Source organism: Leuresthes tenuis, unplaced genomic scaffold (genome assembly GCF_036924035.1).
Source record: "Leuresthes tenuis unplaced genomic scaffold, fLeuTen1.0.hap1 SCAF_21, whole genome shotgun sequence".
NCBI classification, from domain to species: Eukaryota; Metazoa; Chordata; class Actinopteri; order Atheriniformes; family Atherinopsidae; genus Leuresthes; species Leuresthes tenuis.
The window spans coordinates 12,055,319-12,078,706 of NW_027325375.1; the positions used below are offsets into that span (position 1 = coordinate 12,055,319).

Here is a 23,388-nt window from a genome sequence, read left to right on the forward strand (position 1 = left end):
AATTTAGTTTGAGTGAAGGAATTCATTTTATAGCAAAATCCGAAATCGTGAAGAACTCATGAAAGTAAGCTTATTCTCGGATTCCTGAAACTTTAGATTTGCTATTTCTTTTACTGCAAAGTACAACGTTGTTTTTTTTGTTTAAATCTTTCTAGACATGGTAAATATGAACGACAAAGCAGTTTTAACATAGTTTGAGTGAAGGAATTCATTTTATAGATAAAATCCCAAGAGTCTGCAGAGAAAAGAGAGTGAATGCGAAGTAGACTTTAACACGGCTATGGGAGCGAGCCGAGTGTCGGCTAACCGGGAGAATTGCTTGAAAGAAACGCGACACCGAATGAGCGATCAGAACAAAGCCTCAATACGGGATTCTCGTGGTGTTTTTGTTGCTGCCTTGTCTTTTGCACAAGTCTTTCGCCTTTTACTAAAGACTTCCGTGGAGAGCAGCACTAATGAGTTGTTTCTATTATTGGCAGGCTTTACCTTTGCGGGTGAAGCCCTTTCTGTCTGTGCAAAAGAAATCTTGCTACTTTGCAGAGTGACTTCTCTGAGTAGAGTCGCCTTACTTGTTGCGACTGTGCCGATGTTCGAAGCTGGAGTGCAAAGTTGTTGCTTGAATGGTGCTTGCTGGAGCATGCGGGAGTGCAAAGTTATACCATTTAAAAGGGCTGAAGAGTGCTCAGTGCAGCGGGTGGGCGGAGGTGCAACGTGACACTCTGGCCACCTATGGCCATAAAAAGAACACTGCTACAAGTGCGCATTGTGCCAGCAAGGGCCCTCGGACCTGAAACAGTGGACAGTTATCGCTTCTCGGCCTTTTGGCTAAGATCAAGTGTAGTATCTGTTCTTATCAGTTTAATATGTCCTCTATACGAGGACTACATATTAAATGGATTTTTAAGAATAGGAGTTGAAAAAGAAGCTTGCTCCGTTCACTCCAAGCCTCGACCCGGTACTGCAGTGCCGCTGGGAACGGTGCGCTCTCCTCTGCTCTTGTGAAAAAGCAAACAGCGGTGCAGGATGGAAGTTTCAGGGAGCCCAAGATGAAACTTTCTTTTAATCTGCTGAGAAAAGAGAGTGAATGCGAAGTGGACTTTAACACGGCTCTGGGAGCGAGCCGATGCGGGTTAACCGGGAGAATTGCTTGAAAGAAACGCGACACCGAATGAGTGGTCAGAACAAAGCCTCAATACGGTGTTCCCGTGGTGTTTGTGGCTGACTTGTCTTTTGCACAGAGTAAAAGACAAGGCAGCCATCGAAGAGATTGTTTCTACTTGGTCAGCCGAGGAGCGGGGGGGGGGGGGGGGGGGGGGGGCAAGCGTCTCAACCAAGCAAAGCTCACCAAGTAGGAACAATCGGGCCCTTTTCGATGGCTGCAACACCTGAAAGAGATATTGATGCGAGACCCGATCAAATGCTTTTTCAAAGTCTAAATTTAAGATGACAATCCGGGTGTTTCTGTCTCTAGCGTAATCAATGATGTCTCGAATCAGTACGAGGCTGTCGGTGAGTTGTCTCCCTGAGTTGTCTCCTTCTCTTTGTTGGCTTGACTGTGGCTTTACCGTCTTTAATTTGTTGGCAAAAGATTTAGGGCAATCTCTGAAGAGGTGATTTAATTCTCCACAGAGATTACATTTCCTGCCATTTGGACACTCTCCAAAAGTTTGCCCAATTTCTCTGCTCTTCCCACATAACACCTTGGTACAAGCCTCAACCAGGTGCCCATGCTCACCACACTTGCGGCAGAACTTGGGCTGCCCCTGGTAGTGGATGTAACCTCGGTTTTCAAGGTGGCCAGAGTGTCGCCCACCCGCTGCACTGAGCACTCTTCAGCCCTTTTAAATGGTATAACTTTGCACTCCCGCACGCTCCAGCAAGCACCATTCAAGCAACAACTTTGCACTCCAGCTTCGAACATCGGCACAGTCGCAACAAGTAAGGCGACTCTACTCAGAGAAGTCACTCTGCACAGTAAGAAGATTTCTTTTGCACAGACAGAAAGGGCTTCACCTGCAAAGGTAAAGCCTGCCAAAAATAGAAACAACTCATTAGTGCTGCTCTCCACAGAAATCTTTAGTAAAAGGCGAAAGACTTGTACGTTATGAAGAAAAACCAGAGTACGATTATCCGTCACTGCGGGAGCAGGGCATCAGGCTAGTTGGCATAGCCACCTTCCCCATGGTGAGCTTTGCTTGGTTGAGACGCTTGCTCCCCCCCCCCCCCCTTGCTCCTCGGCTGACCAACTAGGAACAATCGGGCCCTATTCGATGGCTGCCTTGTCTTTTACTCTGTGCAAAAGACAAGGCAGCAACAAAAACACCACGAGAATCCCGTATTGAGGCTTTGTTCTGATCGCTCATTCGGTGTCGCGTTTCTTTCAAGCAATTCTCCCGGTTAGCCCACACTCGGCTCGCTCCCATAGCTGTGTTAAAGTCTACTTCGCATTCACTCTCTTTTCTCAGCAGACTCTTGGGATTTTATCTATAAAATGAATTCCTTCACTCAAACTATGTTAAAACTGCTTTGTCCTTAATATTTACCATGTCTAGAAAGATTTAAACAAAAAAACAACGTTGTACTTTGCAGTAAAAGAAAGAGCAAATCTAAAGTTTCAGGAATCCGAGAATAAGCTTACTTTCATGAGTTCTTCACGATTTCGGATTTTGCTATAAAATTAATTCCTTCACTCATACTAAATTAAAACTGCTAAACCGCTAATCTGTTATATGTAAGGCAGATGTCAAATTCACCGAAATAGGATCAAAGGGTATTCGGCCAATCGAGCTGTAGCAGCTTCGGTAAAAGAGTATAAGTTGAAGAGTTTGTGAATAAAGGTGTGCGCACACATAGTGTGCTGTACGAAAATAGGCAGGGAGCAATGCCGGCTGGGGTATATGTTCTTGTATGTTGTCTGACTGTTTGATTTGAATGTGTTGTGTAAGTGTCCTGTTGAATGTTACATGTTTGGGCTTTGACACGCTTCACTGTGGTTGTTAACTGTGTGGTGTGTCCTGAAATGTTATATGTTTGGGCTGTGTGACATGCTTAATGCTTGTCAGTAGCTACCCACTTATTCATATATAGCAACTGACAACATAAGAAGTCCGGACATACTTTGATAGTAGTTGTAGAAGTATCCTTATTGATAATAGATCACTAATTCATAGTGATAGAACAGTAGATGAACAGGTGCTTGCACATGTCTCACGAAAATAAAATGGGTGTATGATTGCTGACGGCAGAGCAATACTGCCAAACTTATGAGTTCTTGTGGCAAACTTGATTCAGTGTCTTGACGTGTATACGCTGTTTCGCTGACTTGATTGTCACAAGAAACAAAGTGTGTTTGATAAGATCCGACCATTTTATTACGGGAGGATCAGTATGTATGGATTCTGATGTGACTGATAAACCCATTCGTATCTTAAGCATAATCTAATACGTGAGACAACGCCCTGGCACACGATAAAAAAAAAAAAAGAGAGAGAGCGGTTTTGTGTCCCCACAGTCCATAATGTAGAAAAGAGAGAAAAAAGCCTTTCTGATTTGGTGTGTGTGCTCATAGTGCAGAGTGTAGAGAAAAGAAAGCCGTTTTGGTGTCACGGGTGTTGTGACTTACACACACACATTTCTAAATTGAGAAAGGAAATTATTTTAGAGGAAGCACTAGAGTTTAGATCCCACATTTGTTGATAGGCATTCATTTATTTCTTCACTTCTGATGAAGTTTCAACAATAAACAACAAACTTTGTATTATGAGAAAGAACCAGACTCATTCTTCAGGAATCCGAAAATAAGCTCTATTTCATGAGTTATGCACGAATTCGGATTCTCCTATAAAACGAATTCATTAACTCAAACCAAGTTAAGACTGCTTTGTCCTTCATATTTATTCATGTCTAATCAAGTTTCAACGATAAACAACGTTGTACTTTGTAGAATGAGAAAGAACTTCTTCAGCAATAAGCATCTCTCGACATATGACGAAATACAGATTTTGCTATAAAATTAATTCCTTCTATCAGCCTGACTTAAAACTGTTTGTCCTCCTTATTTATCCACTTCAAATCAAGTTTCAACAATTAAAAAAAAATTGTAGTTTGAGAAAGAACAACTTAATCTTCAGCAATCAGTATAAAAAGAGGTGCAAATGCCAACCATACATACCTAAAAGGTGGAGCGGAAGTATTCAGCTGCAAGTAGGTGTGAATGTTCGACCATAATTTGTAAAAAGCGGGTAAGAAAAGGTTCGAATGCCCGACTATATATTAACAAAAGCGGGAGGAGAGGTCTTCGGATGAGAGTGGGTGAGAATTTCCAACCATAATCTATAAAATACGGTGAAAAAAAATATCTGAATGCCTCATAGAACACTAAAAGCGGAAGTGTTCGGCTGCAAGAAGGTGTGAATGTCCGACTATATTTGGTGAAAAGCAGGTGAAGCAAGGTCTGAATGCCCAACCTTACATCATCAAAAGCGAGATCAGAGGTGTTTGGCTGCAAGAAGGCCATAGTTTGCCAAAAGCGGGTAAGGTGCGAATGACCGACTAAATATCAACAAAAGTGGGGGCGGAGGTCTTCGGATGCAGGTGGGTGTGAATATCCCACCATACAAGTATGGTGGAGAGGAAGCTGTGAATGGCCGACCATAGTAAAAGGCGGGTGAGAGAAGGTGCGAATGTCAAACCATACATAATCAAAACAGGGAGCGGAGGTGTTCTGCTGTAAGAAGGTGTGAATGTCCAACCATAGTTGGTAAAAAGCGGGTAAGAAAAGGTTAAAATACCCGACTGTACACAATCAATAGCGGGAGCGGAGTTGTTCGGCTACTAAAAGGTGTGAAAGTCCGACCATGGTTTGTAAAAAGCGGGTAAGAAAAGGTGCGAATGCCCGACAATGTATGATCAAAAGAGGGAGTGGAGGTTTTCGGCTGCAAGAAGGTCTGAATGTCCAACCATAATTTGTAAAAACCGGGGAAGAAAAGGCTCGAAAGCCCGACTATACACCATCAAAAGTGGGAGCGGAGGTGTTCAGCTGCAAGACGATCTGAATGTCCATCAATAATTGCTAGAAAACATGAAAGAAAATTTTCGAATATCAAACTGCACATGATCATAAGCGGGAGAGGAGGTGTTCAGCTGCAAGAAGGTGTGAATGTCTACCCATAATTACTGAAAAATGGGTAAGAAAAGGTGCGAATGCCTAACCATACATCATCAAAAGAGGGAGCGGAGGTGTTCCGCTGTAAGACGGTGTGAATGTCCGACCATAGATGGTAAAAAGCGGGTAAGAAAAGGTTAAATTACCCGACTGTACACAATCAAAAGAGGGAGCGGAGTTGTTCAGCTAAGAGAAGGTGTGAAAGTCCGACCTTGGTTTGTAAAAAGCGGGTAAGAAAAGGTTCGTATGCCCGAATATACACCATCAAAAGCGGAAGCGGAGGTGTTCGGCTGCAAGATATTGTGAACGTCCGACCAAAGTTTGTAAAAAGCAGTTAAGAAAAGGTTCGAATATCTAACCAAACATAATCAAAAGCGGGAGCAGAGCTGTTCGACTGGAAGTAGGTGTGAATGTCAGATCATAATTTGCAAAAAGCTGATGAGAAAGGGTGAGAATGCCCGACTATACACCATCAAATGCGGTAGCGGAGTTGTTCGGCTGTGAGTAGGTGTGAATCTCCAACCATAATTGCTGAAAAATGTGTTAGAAAAGGTAAAAATGCCGGTCCATACATAATCACAATCGGGAGAGGTGGTGTTCAGCTGCAAGAAGGTCTAAATGTCCATCAATAATTGCTAAAAAACATGAAAGAAAATTTTCGAAAATCAAACCACACATGATCATAAGTGGGAGAGGAGGTGTTCAGCTGCAAGAAGGTGTGAATGTCCACCCATAATACCTGAAAAATGGGTAAAAAAAAGGTGCGAATGCCCAACCATACATCATCAAAAGCAGGAGTGCATGTGTTCGGCTACAAGAAGGTGTGAACGTCCAACCAAAGTTTGTAAAAAGCAGTTAAGAAAAGGTTCGAATATCCAACCATACATAATCAAAAGCGGGAGCAGAGCTGTTCGACTGCAAGTAGGTGTGAATGTCAGATCATAATTTGCAAAAAGCTGATGAGAAAGGGTGAGAATTGCCCGACTATACACCATCAAATGCGGTAGCGGAGTTGTTCGACTGTGAGTAGGTGTGAATCTCCAACCATAATTGCTGAAAAATGTGTTAGAAAAGGTAAAAATGCCTGTCCATACATGATTAAAATCGGGAGAGGTGGTGTTCAGCTGGAAGAAGGTCTAAATGTCCATCAATAATTGCTAGAAAACATGAAAGAAAATTTTCGAAAATCAAACCACACATGATCATAAGTGGGAGAGGAGGTGTTCAGCTGTAAGAAGGTGTGAATGTCCACCCATAATACCTGAAAAATGGGTAAAAAAAAGGTGCGAATGCCCAACCATACATCATCAAAAGCAGGAGTGCATGTGTTCGGCTACAAGAAGGTGTGAACGTCCAACCAAAGTTTGTAAAAAGCAGTTAAGAAAAGGTTTGAATATCCAACCATACATAATCAAAAGCGGGAGCAGAGCTGTTCGACTGCAAGAAGTGTGAATGTCAGATCATAATTTGCAAAAAGCTGATGAGAAAGGGTGAGAATTGCCCGACTATACACCATCAAATGCGGGAGCGGAGTTGTTCGGCTGTGAGTAGGTGTGAATCTCCGACCATAATTGCTGAAAAATGTGTTAGAAAAGGTAAGAATGCCGGTCCATACATCATCAAAAGCGAGAGAGGTTGTGTTCGGCTGCAAGTAGGTGTGAATGTCCAGCCATAATTACTCACAAACGGGTAAGAAAAGGTAGTATTGCCAGACCATATATGATCAAAACAGGGAGCGGAGGTGGTTCAGCTGCAAGAAGGTTTGAATGTCCGACTAAAGTTCAAATATATTAACAAAAGCGGGAGGAGAGGTCTTCGGATGAGAGTGGTTGAAAATTTCTAACCATAATGTATAAAATGCGGTGAAAAAAAGGTGTGATAGAACACTAAAAGGTGGAGCGGAAGTGTTCGGCTGCAAGAAGGTGTGAATGTCCGACTATATTTGGTGAAAAGCAGGTGAAGCAAGGTCTGAATGCCCAACCTTACATCATCAAAAGCGAGATCAGAGGTGTTTGGCTGCAAGAAGGCCATGGTTTGCCAAAAGCGGGTAAGGTGCGAATGTCCGACTAAATATCAACAAAATTTGGGGCGGAGGTCTTCGGATGCAAGTGGGTGTGAATGTCCGACTATATTTGGTGAAAAGCAGGTGAAGCAAGGTCTGAATGCCCAACCTTACATCATCAAAAGCGAGATCAGAGGTGTTTGGCTGCAAGAAGGCCATAGTTTGCCAAAAGCGGGTAAGGTGCGAATGACCGACTAAATATCAACAAAAGTGGGGGCGGAGGTCTTCGGATGCAAGTGGGTGTGAATATCCCACCATACAAGTATGGTGGAGAGGAAGCTGTGAATGGCCGACCATAGTAAAAGGCAGGTGAGAGAAGGTGCGAATGTCAAACCATACATAATCAAAACAGGGAGCGGAGGTGTTCTGCTGTAAGAAGGTGTGAATGTCCAACCATAGTTGGTAAAAAGCGGGTAAGAAAAGGTTAAAATACCCGACTGTACACAATCAATAGCGGGAGCGGAGTTGTTCGGCTACTAAAAGGTGTGAAAGTCCGACCATGGTTTGTAAAAAGCGGGTAAGAAAAGGTGCGAATGCCCGACAATGTATGATCAAAAGAGGGAGTGGAGGTTTTCGGCTGCAAGAAGGTCTGAATGTCCAACCATAATTTGTAAAAACCGGGGAAGAAAAGGCTCGAAAGCCCGACTATACACCATCAAAAGTTGGAGCGGAGGTGTTCAGCTGCAAGACGGTCTGAATGTCCATCAATAATTGCTAGAAAACATTAAAGAAAATTTTCGAATATCAAACTGCACATGATCATAAGCGGGAGAGGAGGTGTTCAGCTGCAAGAAGGTGTGAATGTCTACCCATAATTACTGAAAAATGGGTAAGAAAAGGTGCGAATGCCTAACCATACATCATCAAAAGAGGGAGCGGAGGTGTTCCGCTGTAAGACGGTGTGAATGTCCGACCATAGATGGTAAAAAGCGGGTAAGAAAAGGTTAAATTACCCGACTGTACACAATCAAAAGAGGGAGCGGAGTTGTTCAGCTAAGAGAAGGTGTGAAAGTCCGACCTTGGTTTGTAAAAAGCGGGTAAGAAAAGGTTCGTATGCCCGAATATACACCATCAAAAGCGGAAGCGGAGGTGTTCGGCTGCAAGATATTGTGAACGTCCGACCAAAGTTTGTAAAAAGCAGTTAAGAAAAGGTTCGAATATCTAACCAAACATAATCAAAAGCGGGAGCAGAGCTGTTCGACTGGAAGTAGGTGTGAATGTCAGATCATAATTTGCAAAAAGCTGATGAGAAAGGGTGAGAATGCCCGACTATACACCATCAAATGCGGGAGCGGAGTTGTTCGGCTGTGAGTAGGTGTGAATCTCCAACCATAATTGCTGAAAAATGTGTTAGAAAAGGTAAGAATGCCGGTCCATACATCATCAAAAGCGAGAGAGGTGGTGTTCAGCTGCAAGAAGGTCTAAATGTCCATCAATAATTGCTAGAAAACATGAAAGAAAATTTTCGAAAATCAAACCACACATGATCATAAGTGGGAGAGGAGGTGTTCAGCTGCAAGAAGGTGTGAATGTCCACCCATAATACCTGAAAAATGGGTAAAAAAAAGGTGCGAATGCCCAACCATACATCATCAAAAGCAGGAGTGCATGTGTTCGGCTACAAGAAGGTGTGAACGTCCAACCAAAGTTTGTAAAAAGCAGTTAAGAAAAGGTTTGAATATCCAACCATACATAATCAAAAGCGGGAGCAGAGCTGTTCGACTGCAAGTAGGTGTGAATGTCAGATCATAATTTGCAAAAAGCTGATGAGAAAGGGTGAGAATGCCCGACTATACACCATCAAATGCGGTAGCGGAGTTGTTCGGCTGTGAGTAGGTGTGAATCTCCAACCATAATTGCTGAAAAATGTGTTAGAAAAGGTAAAAATGCCGGTCCATACATAATCAAAATCGGGAGAGGTGGTGTTCAGCTGCAAGAAGGTCTAAATGTCCATCAATAATTGCTAGAAAACATGAAAGAAAATTTTCGAAAATCAAACCACACATGATCATAAGTGGGAGAGGAGGTGTTTAGCTGCAAGAAGGTGTGAATGTCCACCCATAATACCTGAAAAATGGGTAAAAAAAAGGTGCGAATGCCCAACCATACATCATCAAAAGCAGGAGTGCATGTGTTCGGCTACAAGAAGGTGTGAACGTCCAACCAAAGTTTGTAAAAAACAGTTAAGAAAAGGTTCGAATATTCAACCATACATAATCAAAAGCGGGAGCAGAGCTGTTCGACTGCAAGTAGGTGTGAATATCAGATCATAATTTGCAAAAAGCTGATGAGAAAGGGTGTGAATGCCCGACTATACACCATCAAACGCGGGAGCGGAGTTGTTCGGCTGTGAGTAGGTGTGAATCTCCGACCATAATTGCTGAAAAATGTGTTAGAAAAGGTAAGAATGCCGGTCCATACATCATCAAAAGCGAGAGAGGTTGTGTTCGGCTGCAAGTAGGTGTGACTGTTCGACTAAAGTTTGTAAAAAGTGGGTAAGAAAAGGTGCGAATGCCTGACAATTTATGATCAAAAGCGGGAGCGGAGGTGTTCAGCTGCAAGAAGGTCTACATGTCCATCAATAATTGCTAGAAAACATGAAAGAAACTTTTCGAAAATCAAACCACACATGATCATAAGTGGGATAGGAGGTGTTCAGCTGCAAGGTGTGAATGTCCACCCATAATTCCTGAAAAATGGGCAAAAAAAAGGTGTGAATGCCCAACCATACATCATCAAAAGCAGGAGTGGAAGTGTTCGGCTACAAGAAGGTGTGAACGTCCAACCAAAATATGTAAAAAGCAGTTAAGAAAAGGTTTGAATATCCAACCAAACATAATCAAAAGCGGGAGCAGAGCTTTTCGACTGCAAGTAGGTGTGAATGTCAGATCATAATTTGCAAAAAGCTGATGAGAAAGGGTGAGAATGCCCGACTATACATCATCAAATGCGGGAGCGGAGTTGTTCGGCTGTGAGTAGGTGTGAATCTCCGACCATAATTGCTGAAAAATGTGTTAGAAAAGGTAAAAATGCCGGTCCATACATCATCAAAAGCGAGAGAGGTTGTGTTCGGCTGCAAGTAGGTGTGAATGTCCAGCCATAATTACTCACAAACGGGTAAGAAAAGGTAGTATTGCCAGACCATATATGATCAAACAGGGAGCGGAGGTGGTTCAGCTGCAAGAAGGTTTGAATGTCCGACTAAAGTTCAAATATATTAAAGAAAGTGGGAGGAGAGGTCTTCGGATGAGAGTGGTTGAAAATTTCCAACCATAATGTATAAAATGCGGTGAAAAAAAGGTGTGATAGAACACTAAAAGGTGGAGCGGAAGTGTTCGGCTGCAAGAAGGTGTGAATGTCCGACTATATTTGGTGAAAAGCAGGTGAAGCAAGGTCTGAATGCCCAACCTTACATCATCAAAAGCGAGATCAGAGGTGTTTGGCTGCAAGAAGGCCATAGTTTGCCAAAAGCGGGTAAGGTGCGAATGTCCGACTAAATATCAACAAAATTTGGGGCGGAGGTTTTCGGATGCAAGTGGGTGTGAATATCCCACCATACAAGTATGGTGGAGAGGAAGCTGTGAATAGCCGACCATAGTTTGGAAAAAGCGGGTAAGAAAAGGTTTGAATGCCCGAACATACACCATCAAAAGAGGGAGCGGAGGTGTTCCGCTGTACGAAGGTGTGAATGTCCGACCATACTTGGTAAAAAGCGGGTAAGAAAAGGTTAAAATACCCGACTGTACACAATCAATTGCGGGAGCGGATGTGTTCGGCTACAAGAAGGTGTGACAGTCCGACCATGGTTTGTAAAAAGCGGGTAAGAAAAGGTGCGAATGTCCGACAATGTATGATCAAAAGAGAGAGCGGAGGTTTTCGGATACACGAAGGTTTGAATGTCCTACCATAGTTTGTAAATAGCGTGTAAGAAAAGGTTCAAATGCCCGACTATACACCATAAAAAGCGGGAGCGGAGGTGTTCCGCTGTAAGACGGTGTGAATGTCCGACCATAGTTGGTAAAAAGCGGGTAAGAAAAGGTTAAAATACCCGACTGTACACAATCAATAGCGGGAGCGGAGTTGTTCGGCTACAAGAAGGTGTGAAAGTCCGACCATGGTTTGTAAAAAGCAGTTAAGAAAAGGTTCGAATATCCAACCAAACATAATCAAAAGCGGGAGCAGAGCTGTTTGACTGCAAGTAGGTGTGAATGTCCAGCCATAATTACTCACAAACGGGGGAAGAAAAGGTAGTATTGCCAGACCATACATGATCAAAACAGGGAGCGGAGGTTCAGCTGCAAGGTGTGAATGTCTGACTATAGTTTGTAAAAAGCGGGTAAGACAAGGTGCGAATGCCCAACAATGTATGATCAAAAGAGAGAGCGGAGGTGTTCGGCTGCAAGGTCTGAATGTCCAACCATAATTTGTAAAAACCGGGTAAGAAAAGGCTCGAAAGCCCGACTATACATCATCAAAAGCGGGAGCGGAGGTTTTCAGCTGCAAGAAGGTGTGAATGTTCGACTAAAGTTTGTAAAAAGCTGGTAAGACAAGGAGCGATGTCCCGACATTGTATGATCAAAAGCGGGAGTGGAGGTGTCCAGCTGTGAGTAGGTGTGAATGTCCGACCATAATTGCTGAAAAATGTGTTAGAAAAGGTAAGAATACTGGACCATACATCATCAAAAGCGGGAGAGGTGGTGTTTGGCTGCAAGAAGGTGTGAAAGTCCGACAATGGTTTGTAAAAAGCGGGTAAAAAAAGGTTCGAATGCCCGAATATACATCATCAAAAGCGGAAGCGGAGGTGTTCGGATGCAAGAAGGTGTGAACGTCCGACCAAAGTTTTTAAAAAGCAGTGAAAAGCCAGAAAAAGCATTTCGTGAGTTCTGCATGATTTGGGATTTTGCTTATAAAATGCATTACTTCACTCAAACTATGTTAAAACTGATTTGTCCTTCATATTTACCATGTCTAGAAATATTTAAACAAAAAAACAACGTTGTACTTTGCAGTAAAAGAAAGAGCAAATCTAAAGTTTCAGGAATCCGAGTATAAGCCTGCTTTCATGAGTTCTGCACGATTTCGGATTTTGCTATAAAATGAATTGCTTTGCTCAAACCAAGTTAAAACTGCTTTGTCCTTCCATATTCATCAATGTCTAGATCGACTTCAACAAAGAAAAACATTGGACTTTGCAGTAGAAGAAGTTGAAATCCATCCATTGATAAATATGAAGGACAAAGCAGTTCCCACTTGCCCATAAGAAAATAAGCTTATTCTCGGATTCCTGATCCTTCAGTGTTGCTCTTTCTTCTACTGCAAAATACAATGTTGTTCTTTGTTGAAGTCGATCTAGACATTGATAAATATGAAGGAAAAAGCAGTTTTAACTTGGTTTGAGTGAATGAATTCATTTTATACATAAAATCCGAAATCGGGCAGAACTCATGAAAATAAGCTTATTCTCGGATTCCTAAAACTTTTGATTTGCTCTTTCTTTTATTGCAAAGTACAACGTTGTTTTTTTGTTTAAATCTATCGAGACATTGATAAATATGAAGGTAAAAGCCGTTTTAACATAGTTTGAGTGAAGGAATTAATTTTATAGATAAAATCCCAAATCATGCAGAACTCCTCAAAAGGGAGGTATGGCTTAATCACAAGTGTGGCTCTTTCTCATTCAGGGTAATATGAGGAAGTTTATGCTTGAAATATATGTAGAAATGGGTACATATGAAGGACAAAGCAGTGTTAACTTAGTTTGCGTGAAGAAATTCATTTTATATATAAAATCCGAAATCGTGCAGAACTCATGAAAATAAGCTTATTCTCGGATTCCTAAAACTTTTGATTTGCACTTTCTTTTACTGCAAAGTACAACGTTGTTTTTTGTTGAAATCTATCTAGACATTGATAAATACCAGCCGAAACTCTGCTGCCGCTTTTGATAATTTATGGTTGGGCATTCTTACCTTTTCTTACCCACTTTTTACAAATTATGATCTTACATTCACACCTACTTGCAGTCGAACACCTTCTCATCCACTTATGATCATGTGCGGTTGGGCTTTCGCACCTTTTCTTACCCATGTTTCAGTAATTATGGGTGGACATTCAGACCTTCTTGCAGCCGAAAACCTCCGCTCCTCTTTTGATCATACATTGTCGGGCATTCACACCTTGTCTTACCCGCTTTTTACAAACTTTAGTCGGACATTCAAACCTTCTTGCAGCTGAACCACCTTCGCTCCCTGTTTTGATCATATATGGTCTGGCAATAGTACCTTTTCTTACCCGTTTGTGAGTAATTATGGCTGGACATTCACACCTTCTTGCAGCCGAACACAACCTCTCCCGCTTTTGATGATATATGGTCCGGCATTCTTACCTTTTCTAACACATTTTTCAGCAATTATGGTCGGACATTCACACCTACTCACAGACGAACAACTCCGCTCCCACATTTGATGGTGTATAGTCGGGCATTCTCACCCTTTCTCATCAGCTTTTTGCAAATTATGATCTGATATTCACACCTACTTGCAGTCGAACAGCTCTGCTCCCGCTTTTGATTATGTTTGGTTGGATATTCGAACATTTTCTTAATGCTTTTTACAAACTTTGGTCGGACGTTCAAACCGTCTTGCAGCCGAACACCTCCGCTTCCGCTTTTGATGGTGTATAGTCGGGCATTCGAGCCTTTTCTTACCCACCTATTACTTACTATGGTTGGACATTCAAACCTTCTTGTAGCCGAACACATCCGCTCCTGCTTTTGATGATGTATGACTTGGCATTCGCACCTTCTCTTACCCATTTTTCAGTAATTATTGGTCGGACATTCAGACCTTCTTGCACCTGAACACCTCTGCTCCCGCTTTTGATGGAGTATAGTCGGGCTTTCGAGCCTTTTCTTCCCCGATTTTTACAAATTATGGTTGGACATTCAGACCTTGCAGCCGAAAACCTCCGCTCCCTCTTTTGATCATACATTGTCGGGCATTCGCCCCTTGTCTTACACGGTTTTTACAAACTTTAGTCAGACATTCACACCTTGCAGCTGAACCACCTCCATTCCCTGTTTTGATCATGTGTGGTCTGGAAATACTACCTTTTCTTCCCCCGTTTGTGAGTAATTATGGCTGGACATTCACACCTACTTGCAGCCGAAAAACCACCTCTCCCGCTTTTGATGATGTATTGTCCGGCATTCTAGTCTTTTCTATCACATTTTTCAGCAATTATGATCTGACATTCACACCTACTTGCAGTCGAACAGCTCTGCTCCCGCTTTTGATTATGTTCGGTTGGAGATTCAAACCTTTTCTTAACTGCTTTTTACAAACTTTGGTCGGACGTTCACACCTTCTTGCAGCCGAACACCCCCGCTTCCGCTTTTGATGGTATATATTCGGGTATTCGAACCTTCTCTTACCCGCTTTTTACAAACCATGGTTGGACTTTCATACCTTCTTGTAGCTGAACAACTCCACTCCTGCTTTTGATGATTTATGGTTGGACATTCGCATCTTTTCCTACCCATTTTTCAGTAATTATGGGTGGATATTCACATCTTCTTGCAGCTGAACACCTCCTCTCCCGCTAATGATCATGTAAGGTTTGATATTCGAAAATTTTCTTTCATGTTTTAAAGCAATTATTAATGGACATTCACACCTACTTGCAGCCGAACACCACCTCTCCCGCTTTTGATGATGTATGGACCGGCATTTTTACCTTTTCTAACACATTTTTCAGCAATTATGGTTGGAGAATCACACCTACTCACAGCCGAACAACTCCGCTACCGCATTTGATGGTGTATAGTCGGGATTTCTCACCCTTTCTCATCAGCTTTTTGCAAATTATTCTCTGACATTCACACCTACTTGCAGTCGAACAGCTCTGCTCCCACTTTTGATTATGTATGGTTGGATATTCGAACCTTTTCTTAACTGCTTTTTACAAACTTTGGTTGGACGTTCACACCTTCTTGTAGCCGAACACATGCACTCCTGCTTTTGATGATGTATGGTTGGGCATTCGCACCTTTTTTTTACCCATTTTTCAGGTATTATGGGTGGACATTCACACCTTCTTGCAGCTGAACACCTCCTCTCCCACTTATGATCATGTGTGGTTTGATTATCGAAAATTTTCTTTCATGTTATCTAGCAATTATTGATTGACATTTAGACCTTCTTGCAGCTGAACACCACCTCTCCCGATTTTGATGATGTATGGACCGGCATTTTTACCTTTTCTAACACATTTTTCAGCAATTATGGTTGGAGATTCACACCTACTCACAGCCGAACAACTCCGCTACCGCATTTGATGGTGTATAGTCGGGCATTCTCACCCTTTCTCATCAGCTTTTTGAAAATTATGATCTGACATTCACACCTACTTCCAGTCGAACAGCTCTGCTCCCGCTTTTGATTATGTTTGGTTAGATATTCGAACCTTTTCTTAACTGCTTTTTACAAACTTTGGTCGGACGTTCACAATATCTTGCAGCCGAACACCTCCGCTTCCGCTTTTGATGGTGTATATTCGGGCATACGAACCTTTTCTTAACCGCTTTTTACAAACCAAGGTCGGACTTTCACACCTTCTCTTAGCTGAACAACTCCGCTCCCTCTTTTGATTGTGTACAGTCGGGTAATTTAACCTTTTCTTACCCGCTTTTTACCATCTATGGTCGGACATTCACACCGTCTTACAGCGGAACACCTCCGCTCCCTCTTTTGATGATGTATGGTTAGGCATTCGCACCTTTTCTTACCCATTTTTCAGTAATTATGGGTAGACATTCACACCTTCTTGCAGCTGAACACCTCCTCTCCCGCTTATGATCATGTGCAGTTTGATATTCGAAAATTTTCTTTCATGTTTTCTAGCAATTATTGATGGACATTCAGACCGTCTTGCAACTGAACACCTCCGCTCCCACTTTTGATGGTGTATAGTCGGGCTTTCGAGCCTTTTCTTCCCCGGTTTTTACAAATTATGGTTGGACATTCAGACCTTCTTGCAGCCGAAAACCTCCACTCCCTCTTTTGATCATACATTGTCGGGCATTCGCACCTTTTCTTACCCGCTTTTTACAAACCATGGTCGGACTTTCACACCTTTTAGTAGCCGAACAACTCCGCTCCCGCTATTGATTGTGTACAGTCGGGTATTTTAACCTTTTCTTACCCGCTTTTTACCAACTATGGTTGGACATTCACACCTTCTTAGAGCAGAACACCTCCGCTCCCTGTTTTGATTATGTATGGTTTGACATTCGCACCTTCTCTCACCTGCCTTTTACTATGGTCGGCCATTCACAGCTTCCTCTCCACCATACTTGTATGGTGGGATATTCACACCCACTTGCATCCGAAGACCTCCGCCCCCACTTTTGTTGATATTTAGTCGGTCATTCGCACCTTACCCACTTTTGGCAAACTATGGCCTTCTTGCAGCCAAACACCTCTGATCTCGCTTTTGATGATGTAAGGTTGGGCATTCAGACCTTGCTTCACCTGCTTTTCACCAAATATAGTCGGACATTCACACCTTCTTGCAGCCGAACACTTCCGCTTTTAGTGTTCTATGAGGCATTCACATATTTTTTTTCACCGCATTTTATAGATTATGGTTGGAAATTCTCACCCACTCTCATCCGAAGACCTCTCCTCCCGCTTTTGTTAATATATAGTCGGGCATTCGAACCTTTTCTTACCCGCTTTTTACAAATTATGGTCGAACATTCACACCTACTTGCAGCTGAATACTTCCGCTCCACCTTTTAGGTATGTATGGTTGGCATTTGCACCTCTTTTTATACTGATTGCTGAAGATTAAGTTGTTCTTTCTCAAACTACAATTTTTTTTTAATTGTTGAAACTTGATTTGAAGTGGATAAATAAGGAGGACAAACAGTTTTAAGTCAGGCTGATAGAAGGAATTAATTTTATAGCAAAATCTGTATTTCGTCATATGTCGAGAGATGCTTATTGCTGAAGAAGTTCTTTCTCATTCTACAAAGTACAACGTTGTTTATCGTTGAAACTTGATTAGACATGAATAAATATGAAGGACAAAGCAGTCTTAACTTGGTTTGAGTTAATGAATTCGTTTTATAGGAGAATCCGAATTCGTGCATAACTCATAAAATAGAGCTTATTTTCGGATTCCTGAAGAATGAGTCTGGTTCTTTCTCATAATACAAAGTTTGTTGTTTATTGTTGAAACTTCATCAGAAGTGAAGAAATAAATGAATGCCTATCAACAAATGTGGGATCTAAACTCTAGTGCTTCCTCTAAAATAATTTCCTTTCTCAATTTAGAAATGTGTGTGTGTAAGTCACAACACCCGTGACACCAAAACGGCTTTCTTTTCTCTACACTCTGCACTATGAGTACACACACCAAATCAGAAAGGCTTTTTTCTCTCTTTTCTACATTATGGACTGTGGGGACACAAAACCGCTCTCTCTCTTTTTTTTTTTTATCGTGTGCCAGGGCGTTGTCTCACGTATTAGATTATGCTTAAGATACGAATGGGTTTATCAGTCACATCAGAATCCATACATACTGATCCTCCCGTAATAAAATGGTCGGATCTTATCAAACACACTTTGTTTCTTGTGACAATCAAGTCAGCGAAACAGCGTATACACGTCAAGACACTGAATCAAGTTTGCCACAAGAACTCATAAGTTTGGCAGTATTGCTCTGCCGTCAGCAATCATACACCCATTTTATTTTCGTGAGACATGTGCAAGCACCTGTTCATCTACTGTTCTATCACTATGAATTAGTGATCTATTATCAATAAGGATACTTCTACAACTACTATCAAAGTATCTCCGGACTTCTTATGTTGTCAGTTGCTATATATGAATAAGTGGGTAGCTACTGACAAGCATTAAGCATGTCACACAGCCCAAACATATAACACTTCAGGACACACCACACAGTTAACAACCACAGTGAAGCGTGTCAAAGCCCAAACATGTAACATTCAACAGGACACTTACACAACACATTCAAATCAAACAGTCAGACAACATACAAGAACATATACCCCAGCCGGCATTGCTCCCTGCCTATTTTCGTACAGCACACTATGTGTGCGCACACCTTTATTCACAAACTCTTCAACTTATACTCTTTTACCGAAGCTGCTACAGCTCGATTGGCCGAATACCCTTTGATCCTATTTCGGTGAATTTGACATCTGCCTTACATATAACGGATTAGCGGTTTAGCAGTTTTAATTTAGTTTGAGTGAAGGAATTCATTTTATAGCAAAATCCGAAATCGTGAAGAACTCATGAAAGTAAGCTTATTCTCGGATTCCTGAAACTTTAGATTTGCTCTTTCTTTTACTGCAAAGTACAACGTTGTTTTTTTTGTTTAAATCTTTCTAGACATGGTAAATATTAAGGACAAAGCAGTTTTCACATAGTTTGAGTGAAGGAATTCATTTTATAGATAAAATCCCAAGACTCTGCTGAGAAAAGAGAGTGAATGCGAAGTAGACTTTAACACGGCTATGGGAGCGAGCCGAGTGTGGGCTAACCGGGAGAATTGCTTGAAAGAAACGCGACACCGAATGAGCGATCAGAACAAAGCCTCAATACGGGATTCTCGTGGTGTTTTTGTTGCTGCCTTGTCTTTTGCACAGAGTAAAAGACAAGGCAGCCATCGAATAGGGCCCGATTGTTCCTAGTTGGTCAGCCGAGGAGCAAGGGGGGGGGGGGAGCAAGCGTCTCAACCAAGCAAAGCTCACCATGGGGAAGGTGGCTATGCCAACTAGCCTGATGCCCTGCTCCCGCAGTGACGGATAATCGTACTCTGGTTTCTCTTCATAACGTACAAGTCTTTCGCCTTTTACTAAAGATTTCTGTGGAGAGCAGCACTAATGAGTTGTTTCTATTTTTGGCAGGCTTTACCTTTGCGGGTGAAGCCCTTTCTGTCTGTGCAAAAGAAATCTTCTTACTGTGCAGAGTGACTTCTCTGAGTAGAGTCGCCTTACTTGTTGCGACTGTGCCGATGTTCGAAGCTGGAGTGCAAAGTTGTTGCTTGAATGGTGCTTGCTGGAGCGTGCGGGAGTGCAAAGTTATACCATTTAAAAGGGCTGAAGAGTGCTCAGTGCAGCGGGTGGGCGACACTCTGGCCACCTTGAAAACCGAGGTTACATCCACTACCAGGGGCAGCCCAAGTTCTGCCGCAAGTGTGGTGAGCATGGGCACCTGGTTGAGGCTTGTACCAAGGTGTTATGTGGGAAGAGCAGAGAAATTGGGCAAACTTTTGGAGAGTGTCCAAATGGCAGGAAATGTAATCTCTGTGGAGAATTAAATCACCTCTTCAGAGATTGCCCTAAATCTTTTGCCAACAAATTAAAGACGGTAAAGCCACAGTCAAGCCAACAAAGAGAAGGACCAAAGGTGGCAGTTGGTGAACAAAGTGAAGAGGTTGACCCAATAAATTCAAACTTCCCGCCAAAAGCTTGGATTGGAAGTGAGGAGCAAAAAGGGGAGGGGCCTGTAGAGGCCTCACCACTCAGTGTTGAAGTCTGTGAGAATTCACAGGCAGAGGGTGGAGCTACGCTAAATGAGGAGGAAGAGCAGACAGGTGAGTCTAGTGAAGATACTCACCGCCCAGAAGGTCAACAGCCGAAGAGGACGGCATCTGAGCCTCTGATTCCCCAGTGGTATCAGAGAAGAGGGGAAGGGTTAGGTCCCTTTCAGACAGTTCTTCAGTGGAAGAACCTAGAGTCTTCCCCTCCGACTCACCAAATGAGGTCTCCTTTTTAACTTCAGCTCTGCAATCAACCCCCAGGGACTCAAAGTTAAATGCAACATTGCGTCAGAGGCCAACACAGAGAGTCCGAAAAGGAAATATAGATCACCCTACTCACTTTTCACCTAAAGAAATGAAGGAAGAGCTAGTTTCCCAAGAAATAACCTGTGTGTAATTTGTTTTGATAACTTAGAAAAACGAAAATGACATACCTACTTTCCTTTATGCTTTTAATGGTTCTCACCTTCTCAACACTAAATGTGAGAAGTGTGAAATCAAAGACAAGAGCCCAGAGTATTTTATCCTTCTTAGATTCCATAAAATCAGATGTGTTTTTAATACAAGAATGTGGACTACCTTTTTTAAAAAACCATAGACAATGGGAGGAAATGTGGCCCCATTTATCGATATGGAGTGGCTCAAATCAAAATAAAAATGATGGTGTGGCCATTCTAATTAAAAATCCGCATGTTCTGGTGAAAGGTAGCACAGTGGTGAGAGACGGACGGGCACTTTTAGCACACTTGAATTTTATGGGGCAAGACTTTAACCTCTTAAATATTTATGGTTTCAATGGAAAAAATGAAAGGTATGACCTTTTAGAAGATATACAGCTTTACATGCTAGGGCAAGTACCTTTAGTTGTAGGAGGGGATTTTAACTGTATCTTGAGCAGGAAAGATAGAAAAAGAGCAGGGGTAGATTTTAAAGTGGATAAGACTTCGATTTTACTTCAGGGCATATGCAGGGATTTTAAGCTTACTGACTGTTTTAAAACCATGCATCCCAGAGAGGAGGGCTTCACCTGGTTTAGTCATGATGGCACCAGAGCCTCTCGCATTGATTATTTCTTTACTAGAGATTGCCCACCCACTGATGTTAGATTAACCCCTGTTTTCTTTTCAGACCACCTTATGCTCTCCTGCACCCTTTCACCCCCTTCTGGTGTGACGGTAGGAAGTGGTCTGTGGAAACTCAACTGTTCCCTGTTGGAGGATGAAATCATAGTCAGTCAGTTCAGGGAATGTTATAAAGAGTGGCAGACCCTTCAAGACCTCTACGAAACACATGCACAATGGTGGGAAATGGTGAAGGAAACGACCCAGACTTTTTTTAAACAGCAAGGTAAACGTAAAAAAAGGAAAGAGAATAGATGTATGATGGGACTACATAAACGCTTACAGCGCTACTTTAAACTAAATCAGTGTGGCATAGACTTTGAAGAAGAAATCAAAGATGTCAAAAAGGAAATGTCAGTTTTAGCAGAAATAAAGAGTAAAGGAATTTTTGTAAGAAGCAGGGAGCAGGAAATTGAGGAAGGTGAAAAAGAAAGAAAGTTATAAATAAAAAGGAGTGTATTCAAAATCTAAAAAGAGAAGATGGGTTTTTAACAAAATCCACACAAGAGATGATTGAAACTGTACATACCTTTTATAGTAACATGTACAAAGAGAAACCAGTGCACTTGGAAACATCGGCAGAAATCTTAAAATTCGTTGACAAAACCGTAAAAGAGAATGCACACTTGACACAGAATTTTACTGCTTTAGAGTTAAAAAAATGCCTAACAGGTTTTAAGAGAAGTCGAGCTCCGGGTTTAGACGGGCTTCCTGCAGAATTCTATCTGACCTATTGGGACCTTTTATCATCAGACATTTTAGATGTTTTTAAAGATTTTGAAAAACTCGACCGACTGCCTGACAGTTTTAGAGTGGGAATAGTGACTCTACTTTATAAAAAAAATGATAAGACTGACCTAAAGAATTGGAGGCCCATCACACTTTTAAACTTTGACTGTAAACTTTTTAGCAAGGTTTTAGCGACACGGATGTCCTCTGTTTTAGAGGAGGTAATTCACCCAGACCAAGCTTGTGCCATCTCAGGGAGACAACTCACCGACAGCCTCGTACTGATTCGAGACATCATTGATTACGCTAGAGACAGAAACATCTTAAATTTAGACTTTGAAAAAGCATTTGATCGGGTCTCGCATCAATATCTCTTTCAGGTGTTGCAGCCATCGAAAAGGGCCCGATTGTTCCTACTTGGTGAGCTTTGCTTGGTTTAGACGCTTGCCCCCCCCCCCCCCCCCCCCCCCCCCCCGCTCCTCGGCTGACCAAGTAGAAACAATCTATTCGATGGCTGCCTTGTCTTTTACTCTGTGCAAAAGACAAGGCAGCCACAAACACCACGGGAACACCGTATTGAGGCTTTGTTCTGACCACTCATTCGGTGTCGCGTTTCTTTCAAGCAATTCTCCCGGTTAGCCCGCACTCGGCTCGCTCCCAGAGCCGTGTTAAAGTCCACTTCGCATTCACTCTCTTTTCTCAGCAGATTAAAAGAAAGTTTCATCTTGGGCTCCCTGAAACTTCCATCCTGCACCGCTGTTTGCTTTTTCACAAGAGCAGAGGAGAGCGCACCGTTCCCAGCGGCACTGCAGTACCGGGTCGAGGCTTGGAGTGAACGGAGCAAGCTTCTTTTTCAACTCCTATTCTTAAAAATCCATTTAATATGTTGTCCTCGTATAGAGGACATATTAAACTGATAAGAACAGATACTACACTTGATCTTAGCCAAAAGGCCGAGAAGCGATAACTGTCCACTGTTTCAGGTCCGAGGGCCCTTGCTGGCACAATGCGCACTTGTAGCAGTGTTCTTTTTATGGCCATAGGTGGCCAGAGTGTCACGTTGCACCTCCGCCCACCCGCTGCACTGAGCACTCTTCAGCCCTTTTAAATGGTATAACTTTGCACTCCCGCATGCTCCAGCAAGCACCATTCAAGCAACAACTTTGCACTCCAGCTTCGAACATCGGCACAGTCGCAACAAGTAAGGCGACTCTACTCAGAGAAGTCACTCTGCAAAGTAGCAAGATTTCTTTTGCACAGACAGAAAGGGCTTCACCCGCAAAGGTAAAGCCTGCCAATAATAGAAACAACTCATTAGTGCTGCTCTCCACGGAAGTCTTTAGTAAAAGGCGAAAGACTTGTATGTTATGAAGAGAAACCAGAGTACGATTATCCGTCACTGCGGGAGCAGGGCATCAGGCTAGTTGGTATAGCCACCTTCCCCATGGTGAGCTTTGCTTGGTTGAGACGCTTGCCCCCCCCCCCCTTGCTCCTCGGCTGACCAAGTAGGAACAATCGGGCCCTATTCGATGGCTGCCTTGTCTTTTACTCTATGCAAAAGACAAGGCAGCAACAAAAACACCACGAGAATCCCGTATTGAGGCTTTGTTCTGACCGCTCATTCGGTGTCGCGTTTCTTTCAAGCAATTCTCCCGGTTAGCCGACACTCGGCTCGCTCCCATAGCCATGTTAAAGTCTACTTCGCATTCACTCTCTTTTCTCTGCAGACTCTTGGG

General features: G+C 42.5%; 5 non-coding genes and 1 pseudogene across 5 annotated transcripts; 3 read left to right on the forward strand and 3 right to left on the reverse strand.

Annotated features, from left to right (window-relative positions):
* Positions 1-372: 372 nt before the first annotated feature.
* Positions 373-497, forward strand: LOC140280778 (U5 spliceosomal RNA; annotated as a pseudogene).
* Positions 498-805: 308 nt separating this feature from the next.
* LOC140280520 (U2 spliceosomal RNA) lies at positions 806-989 on the forward strand. The gene has a single exon (XR_011909480.1). It is a non-coding gene; the product is annotated as a U2 spliceosomal RNA (small nuclear RNA).
* Positions 990-2,010: 1,021 nt separating this feature from the next.
* Positions 2,011-2,124, reverse strand: LOC140280707 (U5 spliceosomal RNA). Its single transcript, XR_011909639.1, has one exon. It is a non-coding gene; the product is annotated as a U5 spliceosomal RNA (small nuclear RNA).
* A 16,947-nt stretch (positions 2,125-19,071) lies between these two features.
* On the forward strand, positions 19,072-19,185 carry LOC140280632 (U5 spliceosomal RNA). Its single transcript, XR_011909571.1, has one exon. It is a non-coding gene; the product is annotated as a U5 spliceosomal RNA (small nuclear RNA).
* A 3,248-nt stretch (positions 19,186-22,433) lies between these two features.
* On the reverse strand, positions 22,434-22,617 carry LOC140280505 (U2 spliceosomal RNA). The gene has a single exon (XR_011909466.1). It is a non-coding gene; the product is annotated as a U2 spliceosomal RNA (small nuclear RNA).
* Positions 22,618-22,925: 308 nt separating this feature from the next.
* On the reverse strand, positions 22,926-23,039 carry LOC140280612 (U5 spliceosomal RNA). Its single transcript, XR_011909552.1, has one exon. It is a non-coding gene; the product is annotated as a U5 spliceosomal RNA (small nuclear RNA).
* Positions 23,040-23,388: the final 349 nt, after the last annotated feature.